This window comes from Nycticebus coucang, chromosome 4, assembly GCF_027406575.1.
Source record: "Nycticebus coucang isolate mNycCou1 chromosome 4, mNycCou1.pri, whole genome shotgun sequence".
NCBI lineage: Eukaryota > Metazoa > Chordata > Mammalia > Primates > Lorisidae > Nycticebus > Nycticebus coucang.
In genome coordinates, this window is record NC_069783.1 from 106,535,789 (window position 1) to 106,555,398 (window position 19,610).

The window sequence follows — 19,610 nt, forward strand, 5'->3', positions numbered from 1 at the left end:
GGTCTAACCAATGAATCTTCTTTTTTTTTTTAAATAAAACCTGTCAAGTTAAGTCTATTAATTGGAGAATCACAGAAAGCCCCTCAACAGAAGTCCTCTTTTGTACAAAGGACCCGCAGGTGTATGAGCTGTTCCTTGGAGTTCTTGTGTCCTTATACTTGAGTCCTGTGCTGTGTGGGCTGTCACTAATAGTCTCAGAGCCCCAGTTAAGAGTATGTGGGGCCCAGCACAAGGGGCTTACCTTTCCAGAAGCTAAATTATTTAGCGTCTTTAAATAACATACAATGGGGTTTTAGCTTAGGGATGAGAGAGAGGGAGATATCCATGCATGTTTCCTTGTGGTTTTCTCTCCTGCACCACTCCGTTGCTAGGTAGCTGGTCCATCTGTGCAACAGCCCCAAGTTCTGTGTGTGGGTGTCCCTCCACAGGGTGTTCAGGGGGCTTGGGATGGGGTGGGGAGCCCAAAGAGAGCACAGACCCAGGCACTTGGGGAGCTCCACGCAGTGCTGGATCTCTGGAGCGTCCTGGGTAGAGAGGAGGACAGTTTCTACCTTGACTTGGTAGAGGCTGGCTTCTGTGGCAGGAGCCCCCCCGCCACCTGCAGGGGAGGACCTTGCACTGTTGTGCTAGGGACAGCGTAGGGGAGGAGAGCTGTTTCGCCTCCATTTTTGTCCCAGCTTTTGACCACAGCTCTGTGGAGAAGAAACTGGCAGCGAGGGATATAGCCATCTTGGCGTGTGTGCGTGTGGGCGCGTGTCCTAACACTGACGTTTCTAGGCTCCGGGTACTGCTGCATGGCGGGTGACTCCCTACACCCCCCCTTCTCCTTCTCTGCCTCTCTCTCTCTTCCCTCCTCTCTGCTTGCGGAAAACTAATGAATCATGTCTAGCTGAACCCAAGCCGCCAACACACCAATGCCGGGCGATGTTGACGGGGCACCGCCTCTGCCTCTCCGCCCGTCCTCCTCCCCCAGTTTGTAATCTGACACAGGGCACTGCAGTTGTCTCCGCGGTGAGCCTCCGGAGCCTTGGCACTGCTCGCCTCCAAGGTAGGCTGGGATTTATTTTTTTCTCCTAAAAATAGCTCCCGGTCCCCTTCGACACTCCGCATCCCGAGCTGCCGCGGGGTCAGGCGCAGGGGCTGGCTGGGAACTCCCTGCCCAAAGTTTATCTCGGTGGCCGCAGGATGCCCTTCAGCGGCTGAGGGCCCTGCGCGCCCGGTGGCCCGGGCTGAGCGATCGGCGTTGTGGCCCGGCCACCCTTGCCGCCTCCCAGCTACCCCCAGCGCCCCCATAGAGGCCCCTCCAGGCAAAGTTCGCCCCGCGCGGGGCGCCGGACGCTGTGGGCGGCGGCTTCAGGGCCTGGGCTGGCCCCTGATCCTGGCTGGGGCGCGTGCGGGGAGACAGGGCCGCTGGGGATCGCGCCCAGCCCAGAGACTGCGCGCAGGAGTCTGTCCGCGCATGTCCCGCCGACCGGCTGGAACGATTGATTTGTGTGTCAAACGGGTGTCCCTGGCAGAGCTGTGTGCGTGTTTGCTGCGCGTATGCTCGTGTGCCCGCAGACCGTGTGCGGGGCCAGCTCCCCTCACAACGCACGTTCGCCCGGGATGCAGTGCCTGCCAGGACCCAGCCGGGGTCTGGCCCGGAGGGGGCCTGGGGGCAGCAGGTTCCTGTCCCCAGAGCGCACGCGGGCCAGGTCTGGGTGACAGTCCTGGAGGGTAGGGGGAGGAGGAAGGCGGGAGGTAATTAGTGCTTTCTCCAGCCACTCGGTCCTCACCTGGGCCAGAGGGCCGCGTGCCTTCCTGCCTGGTCTAGGGATGGAGGCTGAGTCAGGAGGCGCCGCGTCCAACTCAACATTTCCCTCACGGGAACCCAGAAGGAGACTCGGCTGATGAGAGAGAACACCCCGGCGGCTCCCTCTGAAAACCAGGACAGGTGGGCAGAGGAGGCTCTGCGTCTGAGCAGGATAGGGTGGGGAGCGCTGGAGGCATCCCAGCTTACCTTGGTTTAAGGTGAACAGTCCAGGGGGGCTCTGAAAAAATCTCCTCCCCTCCCCTGGACCCCTCCCCCAGGCTTTGGATCTCCTGTAATCTGCTTCCACTTGGTCCTACCAGTGGGCACCTGGTGTTTGGGGATTGCTGGGGAGCTCCAGCTGGGATGGACAGGGTGTGATCTCGTTCCCAGCTCTCACTCCAGAAGGTTCCATGGGATGTGATGTGACCCAAAGGCAGGCAGAGAGCCCCCCTCTGCAGTGTGGGGTGGCTGGGCTTGTCCCCGGGGGTTAGGGCTGCACTGCTGGCCATGCAGCCTTCCAACCCGGCCTCAGAGCAGGGTCCTTCCAGGTCACTTCAGGCAAGGAGCTGGCTGCTGCCATTCACTGCCCACCCCTCTGAGGATGGCAAACTGGGTCAGGGAGAGGTTGGCATTACGCACGTGCAGGGGAGATGGGAGGATATGAGACCTGCCGGGGCACCTGCAGCCTCTCTGGGGCGTGTCTGCCTTGCAAGCCCCGCAGAGACCCAATCCCCCAGGGCTGAGGGGGGCACGTGAGCAGTCAGAAGGCTCCCCCAGGACTAGCCATTAAACACAACAAGCAGGGAGCCTGTTCAGACCCGTGGGCGATGAGGTTCTAACTGCTTCAGTTTTGCTTCTGGATTGGCTGGTGTTTAAGAGCAGATTGGTCCTCTCCTAAGCATCCTCCACTCTGCTTTTGTGTCTGTGTAGTCCAGTTGGAGGGTTGATTGCAACCGTGATCCTCTCTCTTGGTGAGTGTTGGCATTATGGCCTGGGAGGTTACAATGTAGGTTGCTGGTGGGACACCCACCCCTCCCATTCTGTCTCTGGCTCAGCCTATCTGGAGTGGGGCTGAGAATCTGCAAATCCTCCAAGTTCCCAGAGGTGGCTGATGCTGTTGGCCCAAGGACCCACTCTGAAAACCCTTGATTATAGGGTGACCCTAGCACTCTTAGCGTTCCCTGAGAGCACTGTCTCTTCTCTCACTCAGGTTATATGTGAAGCACGGCTGTCACTGAGGACATGCCTTATAGGTCTGTCTGGACCCCTAAATATCCAAACAGAAGGGGCCAGTGGAGCCCTTAAACTTCCTCTGTGCCAAGAGTGTCCCTGTGGCACCACCACGGGAACCAGTGTAGGCGGGTGGGAGATGTGACATTGAAGTTTCTCAGGGCTTCACGTGGCTGCTGGGAGGCACCGGGAGCCCAGTGGAGAACCCACAGCATAAAGGCTGACGCCAACCCCAATAAAACCTGTTTTTCGTTCTTCTGATCCCATTTGATTAGATTGTTATAGTTCATGACTTGTCTCTTTTTTGCTTCTACTTGTTTGAAAAGCTGCCCAATCTCGTTATGGTGTGGGAGGAGGAAGGCGGCTTCATGCAGAGGAGCACCTGCCCCCTCCTTGGTGCTGCGCTCTTTCTTGGGTACAGAGGGCTGTCCTGGCCGTGCTCCTCGGCCCCTGCCTGGCCGGACTCTCGGCCCCTGCCTGGCCGTACTCTCGGCCCCTGCCTGGCCGGACTCTTCAGCCCCTGCCTCGCTGTCATTACTGCTTCCCTTCCTTCCCTCCTTCTGTCTTCCTCTTTCGCTCTTTTTCTTCCTTCCTTCTCTCTCCCTTTCTTCTTGCTTCCTTTCTTTCCTTTTCTATCTCCATCTCTTTCTCCTTCCTTTTTTTCTCCTTTTCTTTCTGTCTCCCTTTACCCCAATCCTAACTGCCTTTGTGGGCCATGCCTTCAATAGGTTTTATGTGTGATCATCAATTTGCATCTGTGTAAAACTTCCAGGGCTGTGATATTTCAGGGTATTCTGACTTGCTCTGTTTCCTGCTCTCATCCTGTGGTCCTGTGCATTCATAATCTGAGTTTCCTTGTGTATTTCTGGTTAGTTACTTCTAACTGCTACATAATTTCCTATAGAGTTTGTTACCCCTGGTTTATGGACCTGTTCCCCAGGGAGGGTGCCCAGGCTCTCTCCAAAACTCTGGTACAAATGATGCTGCAGAAAAGTCTTTGGCTTGTCCAGGGTGGTCTTGTGTGAGAACCACATTGGGGCACATGTCAGAAGTGCATGGGGGGTGGTCCTGGAATGTGTCTATTTTGTTGGAGCAGGTTCTTACAGTTAGTTGCACCTGTGGTAGCCCCAAAGGGCTCCTAATTCCCCACTTGCTTCTGAGCACTTGGTGCTGCCCAGCTTCCTGCTGTTCTATCCAGCCCTGTAGGCCCACACCTCTCCAGTTTAGAAGGGATTATAATTCCAAACCAGGCAGACTGTGGGAGTCTGGGATGGGGTAGTTTCCAAGTGACAGGGCTGGGCATAGGGGCTGGGGGAAGCACAGTCAGAGTCATTCCTCAGGTTCTGGGGGGCCCTTGGACTCTGTGTTTGCCCTATATGCTGGGGTCTTTGTTTTTGAGATGCTGACAACACCTCCAGGTGCAGTTCTGGAGGCCATCTCAGAGCCACCTTCTAGCGATGGAGACTCAGGTGTAACTCTTTGGCTTTTAAAGGTACATTTTCAATCACCAGGAACCACTGAGCAAATGTGAAGAAAACATTTCTCACATAACCTGTGCCCTCTAACTAGGCCACCCCCTGTGGACCCCTGCTTCCTCAGGGTGACATCACACAGTCATGTGCTGCAAAACGTTTCAGTCAATGACAGACTGTGTATGTGATGGTGGTCCCATAAACTTAGAATGATGCCAGAAAATTTCCATCCCCTGGTGACATCATAGCCACCTTATGATTGTAGCCCAAGGTATTGCTCACATGTGTGTGGTGAGGCTGCTGTGGACAAACCTACCGCAAGCCAGTCCTGGAGAAGTCTGGCGCTTACAACTGTGTATGGTACGGAATTCTCGATAATGATTTTGTTACAGGTTTACGTCTTTACTATACCTTTTCTAGTTATTTGAATGTGCTCCTACTGATAAAAAACATTAACTGTGGAACAGCCTTGGGCCCTCAGGTCTTCCAGACCTATCATAGCAGAGGGTGGCTCCGTGTGTGTCATTGCCCCTGCAGACTTTCTGGTGGGACAAGACGTGGAGGTGGACGACAGTGGCATTGGCGATCCTGACCTGTGTGGGCCTAGGCTGGTGGGTGTGTTTGTGTCTTAGCTTTTTCTTTTAATTTGTAAACTTGTTTTGTTAAGAACTAATAGAATAAGGCTGTAAAGAAAGAAAATATTTTTATACAGTTATAAAATGTTTTTGACGTTTTAACTTTGCTTAAAAGTTAAAATTTCATTTATAAAGTGAAAGTTACAGTAAGCTAAGGTTAACTTATCGAAGGAAAAATTATAAATGTAGAGCATCATAGATGTCGAGTGTACAGAGTCTGCAGCAGTGCAGAGGGATATCCTTGACCTTCACATTCACTCACCCAGAGCGAGTCTGGGTCCTTCAAGGCATAGTCGGTGCCCTGTGCAGGTGCATCGTATCTCATCTTTTACATCTCATTTTTACTATACCTTTTCTGTGTTTACAGAGATGCCACCATTGTGTTACAGTCGCCCCCAGTATTCAGCATGACCACCTGCTGTGGGGGTGTGTGGCCCGGGGACTGTGCCATCTAGGTGTGTGTATACGCACCCTGTGCTGTTCACACAGTCATGAACTGACCCAGCGTTGAATTTCTCAGAATGTGTCCCTGTCTTTGAGAGGTGGGTGACTATCTTCGAATAGGCCAATCATACTGAACTAGGCTTGTTAGGTACAGTGTATTAATTTTTCATTGGATACTTGAACTGCAACACTCAATTCAAATTGGTGTTGCTCTTTCTTAATTTTTCACTGGATCAGGAGACTCAGGAGATGGAAGAGACAGAGTTTCTTTGGACTTCTGAGAAGCTGGATCATCTATTCTTAATGTTCACAGGCATGAGAAAGATAGGGGAGCCTCCGGGGCTGGAGGTGTCACATGGGAAGCCCATGTGTGTGTCCAGGGTTGGAGCAGTGGGGTTGTGGAGTGACAGCAGGGACAGGGAGGCCTAACAACATCACCCCATGGGGATGTTTTGTAGCAGTTGCCGTGTAGTAGGTGCCCAGCAGATACTTCTGGGAAAGGATGAAGGAAATGGAGCACTACACATAGGGCCCCAGAAAGGGCCAGGACCCCTCTCGTCTGGCTGCCCATGGGCTGCTCTTCCGGCCACAACATGTGCAGCTGTCTATGGCTGTGACAGCTGTCCCTGTATGGAGCTGAGCCCCGAGAGGCAGCGCCTGTGACCACCTTATCTCCACATGTCCCGTGACAAAGGCAGTGTTCATTATTTATTCAAACACTTCAGTATCTGCTAAATACCAAATCACATTTTAGGTGCTGGTCACATAGCAGTGAACAAGATAGGGTGGTCCCCACTGTCTGGAAGGTGGCCCTCTGAGAGAGACAACAGCAAGTGAAGGAATAACTAGAGACAGCCAACTTGACAGTGGATATGGGACTCCATGGCGGGGTAATCTGGAAAGACCTCAGGGAGGAGGTGACATGTGATATCTTGGCTGAGAGGAGGTGACATGTAACATCTTGGCTGAGAAGGGATATTTTTGGAGTGGCTGGGACTATGAGGGATGCAATGTCCTACCCTCTCCCAGAGACCCTCAGTATCAGTATTTTTCCAGGGGCATCTGGGGACTTGGGCCATGTACATACCTTTGTCGGGGTGCCTAGGTCCCCCACTTCCTTTCCTCCCTCTGTTGCCCTCTTACAGCCTCCACCCACAGTTACCGAAAAGAGAACCTGTCTGTTTGCTTTGGAAACAAAGGTCTTCTGAGTGGACCCTGGGGATGCCTCGTCTCGCGGGGGTGGGGCTGTTTGGTAAGAGTCCCTCTGATGAAATACTTAGTGCCAGGACCCAGCGTGTGTGCTGAGATGATGATTTTTAGGATTGGCTGCTGTGGTTGATTGGACAGAGTTGGTTTTCATTAGGGTGTTATTAATGGTTATCGACTGGTGGTTTCTGAGAAACACACCCCATCACATTACTGAGTTATCACCTCACGCAGAGATGGGCTGGAGAAATGACTCCCCGCCTCTAGAAGCACCAGGAAATGTTTCAACTGTTTACCTTAAAGACCTCTAGACAGGGTTGGTAAAGAGCTGGGTTTTCAGGGGCCCAGGAATTGGTCAGCTCTGTGGTAGGTGATGGCACTCAGCTGCCCTCACACCAGGCATGGGGGTAGGGGAGGTTTCTACTGACACTCAGACAGAGGCAGGCCCCAGCCTGCAGCTTGGGCACCAAGTCTTGAACCTATTTGAATTTGTTTGTGTCCTAATTGCCAGTGCCTGGCGAGTGGCTTACATGCAGCTGGTCCTTGCTCAATAAACATGTCTCAAGAAGGCTGAATGGAGCAAAGTGGCGTGGGGTCCTTACGATAGGCTGGGTGCCCTTGTCAACTCCAGACTGGACATTTCTCCTGCTGTCCTCCCTTCTCTCCAGACCACCAGGCCTGGATCCCCCGCCCCCCGCCCCTTTTTTTAAATCATGAGAATTAAATAAACTTGTATAGACAGCTGTTTCAGCTCAGATATGGTGACGCCATCCGGGGTTGACTGCCCACCAGTGGGTGCCTTCACTTTTTGTACACAAAACACCATCCTGTGGGGTAGGCACTGTGGCTCTTGTAGATGTATTTTACAGGTGAAACAATAGTCTTTGAGACCCCAGATCACACAGCTGGGGAAGGCTGGGCCAGGTTATGACCACAGCACTGCCCTGCCTCTGATGTCCATGCGATGGAGCTGGTCCTGGCCCAGAGGCCTGTTGTAATCCCTGGGAGCTTGTGAGAAGTGCCCGTGTTCAGGGCCCATCTGCTTGGTGGAGCAGGTGCACTGGGATGGGGCATGGCTAGCAGCGGTTCTCAAACAGCTTTGAGATATAATTGACACACCAATTCACACATTGAAAATGTGCAATTGAATGGCTTTTAGTCTATTCGGAGTCATGCAGTCATCATCAGAGTCAGTTTTAGAGAAATTTCATCATCTTGGATGAAACTCGAGTCCTGTCACCAGCCACTCCCCATCCTGCCGTCCAGCCCCTGGCAACTGATAATCTACTTTCTGTCTCTATGGATCTCCTATTTCTGGATGTTTTATATGAATAGAATAATATGACATAAGGTCCTTTTGTGTCTGGCTTCTCAGCATTACATTTCAAGGGGCCTCCCATTTGCAGCATGTGTCACAGTTTCATTCCTCTTTGTGGCCAAATAATATTTGTGTGGCTCTACCATGCGGTCATCGGTAGATGTCAGTCACTTCTAAAAGGCCTGAGAACCATTGCTGGACACAGAGACACAGAAGGTGCGTGTCATCTTTCCCTGTGTCTCTCCCTCAGCGAAGCCTTCCTCTCGCCTCAACAATTTTCTTCCCAAACTGTACTGGCTGTTCCCACATTGGGTCCACCAACATCTCTCTCTTCCCCTTTGCACCTCGAGTCTGCCCTCCTCACTGTGGCCGCTCTGGGGCCCGAGACCCACCGTCTTAGCCCTGAGGGCCTCTTGCATCCATCTCTGGGCTGTGGTGTCTGTTCTCCATATGGCAGCCAAAGGGATCTTGTTGGACATGTCTCAGATTGTGTCCTCCTGTGGAAGCTTCTGGTTGCTTTTATTCTCAACTGGGGTTTTCTGATGGCCACCAGCCTTTCATGAGGTGGTTCTGCTCACTCAGCCTCCCCTCTGCTCACTGGTCAAGTTGTTCAAGGCTCTGTTCAAAGGTCACTGCCTCCGAGAAGCCTTCCCTGACTGCTCTGCAGCCTCTACTCCCTCCTGCTGCAGCATCTACTCTGTTCCTGGGTGCGTTCCCTCCCTCTGTGCTGGGAGATTTCCTGGAGAGGACAGGTGCCAGTGTCTCTTGCAGGGTGCAGCCCCGACAGGGCAGAGGCACTGTGATGAGTGTTTGTGTGGCTTCTTGGGGCAGATCATGTCCTCACGCTCAGGTCTGTGGGCCCTGCAGCTGTTTTCCTACCTGTAACTCAGTTGACTCGTTTCATTGTCAGAAGGCCCCTGTAAGGGAAATGCTATTATTTTGTAGATGATGGACTCACACATAAAGGTTCAGACTCTTACTCGAGCCCTGGCTGCTCTCCAGAGCAAAAAAGTAACTCTTGTCATTTGAGGGTAAATTTACTTGCTTGGTGTTTCTCAGCCATTTCAGGATGTTTCCAAGTTGACTTAGGATTTTTCCCCATCCTCCATGGGGGAGGAGTGGCTGGGCAGGGCCAGAAGTTGGCACCAGCCAAGTGTGTGTAAAATACTCCACCTCAGGCAAGAGGTGGGGAGTAGGTCTCCATCAGTATGCCAGAATATGATACGCATATTCCATTATCTGAGCAATTCCATTATCATTTTGACAACTGGTCTATAGTCCTGTAACCACAGCGGTGATAACAATGGCTGGTGCTGATAGCCACTCCCTCCACCCACAACTTGTGTTAGCCTCTGTCCTAGAGCCCTCACATCAGTGGACTCATTTCATTGTCAGAAGGTCCCTGTAAGGGAAATGCTATTATTTTGCAGATGATGGACCCACACATAAAGGTTCAGACTCTTGCCCAAACCCTTGCACTGCCAGGTGAGGGGAGCAGCTGAGATTAACTGCAGCACTTTGGCCACAACTGGAGTCCCTAACCTCCATGCCAGGCTGCCATGGGGGTGTGGACTTATCTATGGCTTAGGGCATCTACAAGAGAAGCCACTCCATGGGCATGCCAGTCTGGAATGACCTTCAGGAAGTGGAAGTAGCCATGGTTAGAGGGCAGAGTCTTAAGCCAGACTGGTTGGTTCTCATCTGGGCTCTGCTACTTCCTAACTGTGAGACCACGGGTCCATCTCTTAACCTCTCTGGGCTTCCGTTTTCTCGTCTGTGAAATGGGGAGAGTACAACAGTGTTCATCTCCTTCCCGAAGTATAGTTATTGATGTGTTCATACAGCAGAAGTACTTAGCCGATAGCAAGCACTCAGACCTTAGCTGCTATCTTACTCCCATCAAGGTGGAGGACTTCAGAAGGGGTGTTTTGGTGATTAAATGACTTAATGCCGGGTCCTCTGGCAGTCACAGTTGAGGGAAGACTGGGGCCAGCCTGACCTCGTCCCAGGGGCTGAGCGGGATGGCGAGTGTCGGCGGCTCGAAGAAAACCACACGGAGCCGGGAGGCTGTTGAAGCAGGATCTCAACTTTATTGCGTCAAGCAGCTGCTTATATAGAGCATGGGGAAGGGGCGGGGAAAGGAAGTGGGGGATGAGGTACGTGAAATGGTGTGATGGGTGGTATAACAGGGTTGGGCCAATGGCATGGTATCACGTTGGCTGTATCTAGGTAGAGGCAGTTTCAGGCTGGGGGGGGGCCTTGCTGAGTCATTGCTACGTGGAAGTAGCTCGATGGATCTACTTCTAGTCAAGCTCGGGAAGTTGCACTAGGCCTCAGGCACATGGCAGGGCCCAACAACTTAACTGGTATGAAGCTTTGAGAATAGGGCCTGGTGTATAGTGAGGATTCAATTAACCTGCTGGCCCCCCAGTAGGAGTTTGCTGTGGGAAGTACAGCCCCACCTTGTCTTGCCCTGGGATGTTTTTTGCGGCCTGGGTTCCTGGGCTTGTCCTAGAAGAAAAGGAGGAGCAGGAAGGAGGGTCCTGGCCCGGCAGGTGTGAACACAGCAGAGTGAGTTTCATGGAGCAGGCAGGCTGCTGCGTGGGTCAGGACAGGACAGCCGTGCCCACGTCATGGTCGTGGGATTGGCAAACCTGACGCAGGAGGCGGCGCAGGTCTGCGGTCTGAGCAGCCCAGAGCTCTGGCTTTGTTTGTGGTCAGCTGGCCTCGTGGGGGCAGTGCCATTCACCTAGGTTTGGTCTCTGAGTTTCCAAGGTGGAGATATTAAGGTCCCATCAGTCACCCCAAGATTGGGTTACATGGCATCTTTTCCTTGACGCATGCGTGTAGGACTGTTGCAGATTTGTGGAAAGAGTCAATTCCTGGCTACCTCACCGCCCGTTTTATTCCTTTAGTAGGCTGGACGCCCCTCCCTCCCTTCGCATCTGTGGTGGGCCCTTTGCATCCTGGTGGTTTATGCCAGTGCTATCGCTGACCACACCTGTTAGTCAGGGACCTTGTTTTCCTTTTTAAAGACTTTTATTCAGGTTTAAGAACAGAATTTTATGTGATTACTATAAATGAAAACTTTGTCATCACAGATGAAGTAAACATATAAACAAAAGTAGTGGTGATAAAAACATTGGCCACCCTAAGTGTAGGCCCCCACCGCCTGCCTGCTCTGTGCCCGAGGCCTCCGGCTTTTGTGATGCAGGGGAGGCCGGTTCATGCCCATTAGTAAGGTGTTAGCCACACCCAGCACCCAACCTAGGGGCTCTTTTCTGGAAGACAGAAGAAAGTAATTTCTCTCTCCATGTTACTTAACACTACCCTTGAATAACAAGAACAGTGGTGCATAACTTTGTAAAATAGCCCACAACGGTGCACACTCGTGCCCACACAGGGTAACCTCACCATGGCATCCCCTCCTCAGACCTCCACAGAAGACATGTCCACACCCCCATCCCTGGAACTGAGGATGTTTTCTTACAAGGCCAGAGGTGTGATTAAGTTCAGGATCTTTTAAAAGTTTTTACATTTTTCACATTTCCTGGTTTATTATAAAGATTACAAATCAGGAACAGCCAAGTAGAAGTGCTGCCTCAAGCCAGAGACAGATGGGCTGGGGATGCGGAACTTCCCTGCCCACCCAGACCCTGGCGTGTCCACCCAGCAAAGTCAGGATCTCACCCCTCTGCATTTCATAAGCACGAGGGACTTACCCTGAGCTGCCCGGGTGAGCCTGAAACGCAATTGTGTCCATGGAAGAGGGAAGCGGAGGGGTCTTTGAGATGGACAGACCCATAGCAGAAATGACACCTACACAGAGGAAAGCCAGGTGACCATGGACATGGATTAGAGTGAAGTGGCCAGTGGCTGGGGAGTTTCTGCAGGCACCAGGCACTGGCAGAGGAAAGATCTGCCCCAGCGCCTTTCAAGGGAGCCCAGCCCTGCCTACAACTTGATTTCAGACTTATGGTTTCCAAATCCATGACAGAATAAAGTGTTTTGAGCTGCCCAGTTTGTCACAGCTACATGAGACTAATAAGTAGGCTACTATTGTCCCCTATTGTGTAGTCAAACTGAGGTACAGAGAGGGTAAGCAATTAGCCTGAGGTCACACAGCTAGAAAGTAGCACAACTGGGATTTGAACCTGGGAGGCTGGACTCCAGAGTTTGGGGATCTTAAACATCATTACACAACGCTGCACACCCAGGGCCATCTTGTAAGTGGTCCCTGATGTACGTCCCTCACTCTGGGAAACTGCTCTTCAGTCACAAGAACCACCAGGGAAGTCTTGCAAGAGCCACGCTAGAAGATGCAAAGTGCCACCCGAGGGAAGATTGTTTCTGGGTTTGAAATCTGCCATTTGGTAGACATACTCTTATTTTTTTAAACAAGAGGTTAGGAGCCTCGCTTTGGTGGCTATAGGAAGGGGGTTGACGGTCACCAGGAGCTGTGAGTGCCCTCTCTGCTGACTCACTCCACGGCCTTCCCTCCTTCCCACCTTCTTCCCAGTGCCCGGAAGGGAAAGCAACCTGGCCACGGTTATACCCCGCCCCCCCCACGTGCTTTCTGGCAGTGACTGAGGCTTTAATATGCTGCTTAATCCAGAAGGGAGAAGCTGCAATCATGGCATTGTTGACAAAGAGGGGGCACTTTGCTGGTGCCCTTGAAATAACATGACAGTGCTATGGTTCACCCCACCAGAGTGCAGGTGGCGTCCTAGCCCAGAGCTCTGCCCCAGGTGGAGGGTTTGGGTAGTGAGTTGCCTCCTTGCTTCTAGATCTCTCTTCCCGTCCCTCTCTCCTCCTCACCCATCTGCGTTTCATAAGCTCATCTATGAGATGCTGTTTCTTCTCCCTAAGGAAATTCCATTTCAAAACAAACCCCCAATATGCCACATATTAAAGTTGTTAACTCTTATTGAAATTGTGAAAATGCCATCTGACTGTAGAGGCGGCTGCCAGTGGTAGCTTGTTTGTGGACTGCTAATCAGAGTTAGGTGGCAGCCTTGTCACATGAGGCTAAATCACCTGGGATCCGATTACAAAGGATCTGATGAAGCCACAGCTGGACCTCAGACCCCAGCCCGGGCCAGGGGCTGCGGGAGAGCAAGCCGGAGGGCAAACAGAATGTCCCCATCATGCTTTTTAAAAGCAACAATCATTTTAAGGTACAGTGCTTTTCCTGCCTGAGTTTTAAAACAAGATAATTTCCAGATATCAATGTTAGGTGGCGATTTTCCTGTTAGTGAATGAAGGATTCTTGGGCAGTGCGTGTAACAAGTGCAGGGACCTGAAAATGCTCTGGGCAGAGAGGGGAGCCTGCCTTAAGATCAAGGGTGGGTGCAAAGTGCAGGGGACACCAGGGCATCAGGGATCAGTGTGACTTTCCTGGTTAATTGGTGGCCCTGATGGCATGAGGCTGGACCACTTTGGTAACTGTAATTATTTCAGGCTTGGCTGTTGTGATGACCCAGTGACCGGGAGGGATTGCTGGGAAAATCCTGTTGTAATGAATGTCCCCTGGCATCTAAAGGGCGGCAGCATTTTCCTGGCGTGACTAAATTGTGGGAAATCAGTTTCATCGTGTTGCCCGGGAATAAAGGACACTTAGATTCACTGTAGGGGTGCTTCTTAGGTGAAAAGTAGATACTCTGTATCCGTGTCTCAGCTAGGTCCTGTCTGAGCTTTTTTTTTTTTTGTAGAGACAGAGTCTCACTTTATGGCCCTCGGTAAAGTGCTGTGGCATCACAGCTACAGCAACCTGCAACTTCTGGGCTTAAGCGATTCTTTTGCCTCAGCCTCCCGAGTAGCTGGAACTACAGGCACCTGCCACAACACCCGGCTATTTTTTAGTTGCAGTTCAGCCGGGGCCGGGTTTGAACCCGCCACCCTCGGTATATGGGGCCGGCGCCTTACCGATTGAGCCACAGGCGCTGTCTGAACTTTTCAAATGCTCTATTTTGAAGGGTTAGACTTTCCTTGCAGTGGGCCCTGTTAATTCCAGTTTTATGGATTGGAAAAGAGGCATCATGGAATTAAGCAACTTGTCTAGAGTTGCATCATTTGTGACTGAGGGTCGGGGAGGGACCCAGATTCTAATCTGGATCATTTGATTCCAGACCCTTCTGTCCTAAGCACTTGCAGTGGCTCTTCCTGGGAGAAATTAATAGCTGGACAGAGAGGAGGGGTTATGTACATTCTGTCTCACCACGTTCTTACATTTGGTTATTTCAGTGGTGGCAGCAAGTTTAGAATTTACCCAAAATCATTGCAAAGGGTTCAGCCAGAGATAAGCTTAGATTTTTTCCCTGTGCACTGTAAGGTTAACAACTGATACTTTCATTCTTTTGTTATGATGAACAGTTGTTTGGGGACTGGGCATGTAGGAATTCTTATACTGTGTTACAGAGTTGGTGGTGTGGGCGGGGAGACTTCATCCATGCTGCTTTGTTTCTTGGGGAGGTCTGTTACTTGTGCTGCTCTTTCCTAAGGCTGTTTCTCTTCCAGGGTGGGGGTGTGAGGGTCACACATTTTGCTCACAGGGCGGAAGGATGCATGCCAGGCAGGGAATATCCCTGGGCCACAACAACCCTGTCCTCAGCTTTGATTTTTAGGGCAGACGGTCAGTTGCAACCTGTTATTTCCTGTAGTTGCCTATGCTCAGTCAAGGAAGACTTGAGTCCCAATGCTCTGCTGTGGGGGTGGGGAGCTCGAGGCGATGCCTGGGTGGTGGTGTGCAGCCCCTGGTCTCAGCCGCCCCTCTCAGAAACGCCCCACATTTTGACCTGGCTGCATCTGCCAAGCACACTGCAGTCACTTCTTAGCTGCTATTATTCTTTGCTCTTGGGAGCCCTTGTTTCTTCAAGGGTTGTGAACTCCAATACAACGGTTAAACATGTGAAGCAAGACAAGCCTAAGATAGAAGTGCTGTGTTTTTCTTTCTGTAAACCACCACACCTGCTTGCTTGTCTAGTGTTTGTGAAACGTGATGGGGGCATCACTGCAGGGCTGGATGGCAGAGTCAGCACCGGTGTTAGGGGCATGAGCAGGAGCCCCAACTCATCTCCCGTCCCTAGGTGACTCCACCCCTCACCCCTTTACCCCTTACCCTTGGGCATGGCTCAGAGTCCTGCTAATGAAGCCAAACACAGCAGGCCTGGGAAGTGGGCACTAAGTGTGCACAGGAGGCCCTTGCAAGTGTCTGCTGCGTGAGAGCACATTTGGTGTTTGTTAATGCTGCATCATCAGTGTCCCAGGGTGGCCACGGCGACCACAGACTTGGTGGCTGGAACATCAGACAAACGTTCTCTCCCAGAGGAGGCCTGAGTCAAGGTGTCAGCAGGGCCATGCCCCTTCACCTCCAGGTTTCACTTGAGTTTCCCCACCACTGGGAGGTCTCCCCTGATTGCCCTTATCACTCCTTTTCTTTCTTTATCACTTTGTATTCTTTTAAGGGCCTTTGAAGTTTATTTCATATCTTTCCCTGCATAACATGTTTACTTGTTAATCAACCTTCCCCTCTAGAATGGAAGGTTCCTTTCTGGTCTAGTTTTATCTACCACTCTGTCCCCGTGCTCAGCGTTGGAGGAATATTTGTCAGAACACCTATCAGGATTAGCAACCCAGCAGACCACCTGCTCTCGGGATTTCTGAGCTATAGTTTCTGGCCTGAGACACTACTTGCCAGTGGAGGCACCCAGGGCTGTTGGACAGTTGGCAGCAGTGGCCACTTGCATCACCTAGTGAGGCCACCAAGCAGATCGTGACCTTCAACTCATAAGACACTGCCCATCAGATCCAGATTTAAGCATTTCAGCCAGGAAGGGTCAGATGGCTGATGGAGAAATGGGATAGGCAGGAGCATTAGGAGAGGCTAAACCCTGAGTGGGCTCTCCTGACAGTCCTCAGAGCCCTCAGAAACAGGAGCCAGAGCTTTAGTTAATAAAACAAACAAATCCCTCCAGGTTTCTTCCTAGACATCACTTTACAGCCGCTCTAGGGCAGGCAGGGAGAAAGTCCACATGGGAGTGAGGAGTGAGGTGATGCCTGCCCTCACTGACTCAGGCGTTCCCTGGTCTGACTTACTCTTCCTTCTGTTTCCCCAGGGCAGACAGATCCTTTCAGGAACTCAAGTCAGGTCATGTGTCTTCCGGGCTTCCAAGCCTCTGGGGCTTCCGATTGCCCTTAGAATGCAGCCCATACTTTGTCCAGTCTCAGTCCTGTGTGACCAGCTCATGTTGTCTGTGCCCCTTCCGCACCTTCTCCTGGCCTCCAACTGTACCAGTCTCCCAGCTCCCCACCCCAGGGCCTTTGCACTCGCTGTCCCTGTGCCTGGAAGCTCTTCCCACAGATCTAACCATGGCCAATTCTCCTCCTCATTGTACAGATCTCAGAGCAGATACCACTCCCTCCCTGCACCCTACCCCGCACCCTTCCCCATCACTCTGCCATCTGTTTGGTCATCTTTAGCACAAGCATTGCTCTCAGAAGCCGTGTTCACTAGTTTGTGGGTTTCTCTGCATCCCCAGTGAAAGCACGAGCCTCTGGAGAGCAGGACTTGGTCTCCAATGCTCAGCTGCAGTATACAGTAGGCACTCAATATGTGCGGGTCAGGCATACAAGCAAGTCCAGATTTTTCAGTGAGGATTTGATCACTAGGTGAACATGGCAACAGGAGAAAGAAATGCTTTTTGCCCTGAGGCTGCCCTTAGGCCTGCACTCATCACGTGCCCTCAGGCAGTGTCTCAGCCGTCCCTGGGGGCACCCGTTCACTCCAGCCGATGGTCTATGGATGTGTATGTTGCTTCCTGGCAGTAATCCCTGGCCTGGGCAAAGCTTCCCAGCTCAGGTGCTGAAATGTGCTTATTGCTTACTTGGCTGTGTGTGTGGAGTGTATACCGCATGTGGGGTGCTGCCAAGGATGGCGGACGCCCCCCCGCCCCCCAGACACGTCCCCTGTGGCTCTTCTCCTTTGTGTGTCTTCTCTGGGGCTGTCTGAAGTGGCTGCTACCCTATGATCCCTGTAATCATGTTTGTCAAAATCTGCTCAAGCAATGGCAGCGGCAGCAGATACAGTGGGCGGCTGGCCTGTCCCAGGAAGGCTTTGGAGGGCATGTGGGGGAGCACCTCAGGTGGACTGGGAAGGCCCAAGGAGGGGCTCAGTCTCGTGGGGCTAAGGGAGGGCAGTTGGGTTGAGGAGGTGGATGCCAATGACAGTGAGGTCACTGGGCGTTAGCATGATGGCCATGGGTTGCCTCTGAGATTCTGTGAGTAGAGCATCAAGGTCAGATTTCTATTTTCAAATGGTTTTTCTGGCTCCTGGGTGAGGCATGACTGGAGGAGAAGTACTGGGAAGCAGCTGATTAAGGGAACGACAGGTGAGAGATGCAGGGGGCCCGGGTGGAAGGGAGTGGACAGACTGGGGAGTTATTTAAGAGGTAGACTTGATGGGGTTCAGTGATGGAATGAAGAGGAGCTGAGTCAACACTGAAGCCTAGACTCTTAGCTTGCTCATCTGGTTGGAGGGTAGGGTGGTACAGTCACCCTCTAGAGGACTGTCTTGCTCAGCATTTCTGGTGTATGTATTGTCTTGGCAGGGGCGGCTGGGGCACAGCTGGACATTTATCAGCCCCTCTGGTCCATGTCTGCAGGATAATGTTCTGGATGTATCATCCAGGTTATGCTCAGCTGTGCCATGACATAAATTCAGATGCAGGAATTCTAGAGCTTCCTGGTGTGTTGGTACCACTGAATCGTTAGGGACCTGGGCTCCTTCTGATTGCTCTGCCATCCTATGGTAACAATCCTATCTTAATGGTCTCAAGATGGCTGCTGGGGCTCCAGCCGGCAAGCCTGTATTCTGGGCAGGAAAAGGGAAAGGATGATGAAGGTCAAGGAAAAGTGAGTGACAGCTGAGTCATCCTCTTGTAAAGAGCTTTCTTGGAGACGGCATTCAATGACTTCTGCTTGCATTGCATTTCATTGGTCAGAACTATGACATTCCACCCAATCTGTACCCAAGATTGTAACAAGCTGGGAAGTACAGCTAGTTAGTGGGGACATACCACCTCTGAAAGTTGGAGGAAGTGAATGCTGCAGTGCACACAGGATGGGCCACAGTGATCTCCATGGCACCTGCACTCTCCTGGTGTACATTCACTGTCTGGCCCTAGGGCCTCTCCTGGGTGGGCCTCGACATGATTCTGTACTTCATTGGCTTTGAGGGTCACCCCTTCAAACGATTTGATCCGTGGCTGTGTCTTTATGTGACTGACCTAATGTCATTGGGGTGATCCCCTCTTTCATAGGTGGCATTATCCTAGAATTACATTTTACAATTTTTATTTTATTTATTAGAGACAGAGTCTCACTATGTTGTCCAGGTTGGCCTTGAGCTCCTGGGCTCAAGCTATCCTCTGGCCTTGGTATTCTAATAGAATGCTAGGCATGTGCTTCCACACTGGGCATTGATTTTGTGTGTGTGCGTGTGCGTGCGTGCGCACCTGTGTACTGAGAAATTATCTAGAGATAGCCCTCTGTATTTTCCTTCACATCTCACCTGTTCATTTATTCTTCCAGTTGTGGTGGTCTCAGCCACAGTAAGAGTTCTCCACATGGGGCCTGCAGGCGGGAAGGGGAGACAGTGTTTTCCAAGAAGTGACAGAACAGATGTGGGGGCACACTTGAGGGGCATGGGAGGAGGCTCTGTGTTCTGAATGTGTCCCGCTCTGGCTCCTGTCTGGGAGAGGGATGTGGGGAGGCCTCACATGTGTGCACTGTTCTGTCCCGCACACTTTATTGGTCCATTCTGTCTCATTTCATAGTTTATTTTTTTAAATCCTGTTAAGACCTACCAAATCGATTTCATAGTCTGGTGGGTCATGACCTGTGGCTTGGTTGACCTTTCCTAGAATTCCATATCTGGCAGCTCCAGGGAGGAGGGTTGGGTGTGTTGGGGACCCCATGAGAGGAGGGACCGCCCAGTCTTGGCTGGAAGGAGGTTTCATGGGTCTTGGCGAGATTTATTTTTATGAAATGGGGTAGGGTGATTTCAATGGTTTTTAATTAAAATCTAATAAATAAAAAAGCGAACAAAAGACTCATCACATCTTTCTTCATTCTTTGCTGCTCAGCACTGGGCAATTAAGATGCTTCCTTATGAACAAGCAGTGGGAGGAAAGGGGAGGGCGGATGAGGCTGGGAGATGGGATGTGGGTCTTTCCTTAGACTGTGAGGTTTTAGTGCTCTTTGCCTGAACCTGTCACCGGCCTCTGGGTGACAAGAGAGGCCTTCATGCCCTCCCTGGGCAGCCTCTCCAACTCCAAGTCTGTAGGGTTGAGGGTGCCAGTGTGTTCCCTGCAGAGTTTTGGGGATCACCTGAGACAAGTGATGGGCAATGAAGAGATGTGTCTAGAAGCCAGTGCTCTCACCACACAGCTACTGCTATGGGGCCACGCTCACTTGTCTAGCCACTCACTATGCTCTAAGCACTCCCATGTGCCACA

General features: G+C 51.8%; 1 protein-coding gene across 14 annotated transcripts in view; it reads left to right on the plus strand.

The window, feature by feature from the left end:
• Window positions 1–709: 709 nt before the first annotated feature.
• Window positions 710–19,610, plus strand: part of RIMBP2 (RIMS binding protein 2) — a 266,080-nt gene continuing 247,179 nt past the window's right edge. For 12 of the 14 annotated variants that reach the window (XR_008379598.1, XR_008379600.1, XR_008379599.1 and 9 more), the window contains exon 1: window positions 710–1,048. The gene's annotated coding sequence lies outside the window, so the exon portion shown is untranslated. Of the gene's footprint in view, window positions 1,049–1,826; window positions 1,934–2,680; window positions 2,764–19,610 lie in introns of those variants that run through there. The other 2 variants (XM_053588644.1, XM_053588645.1) reach the window with 2 other exon arrangements.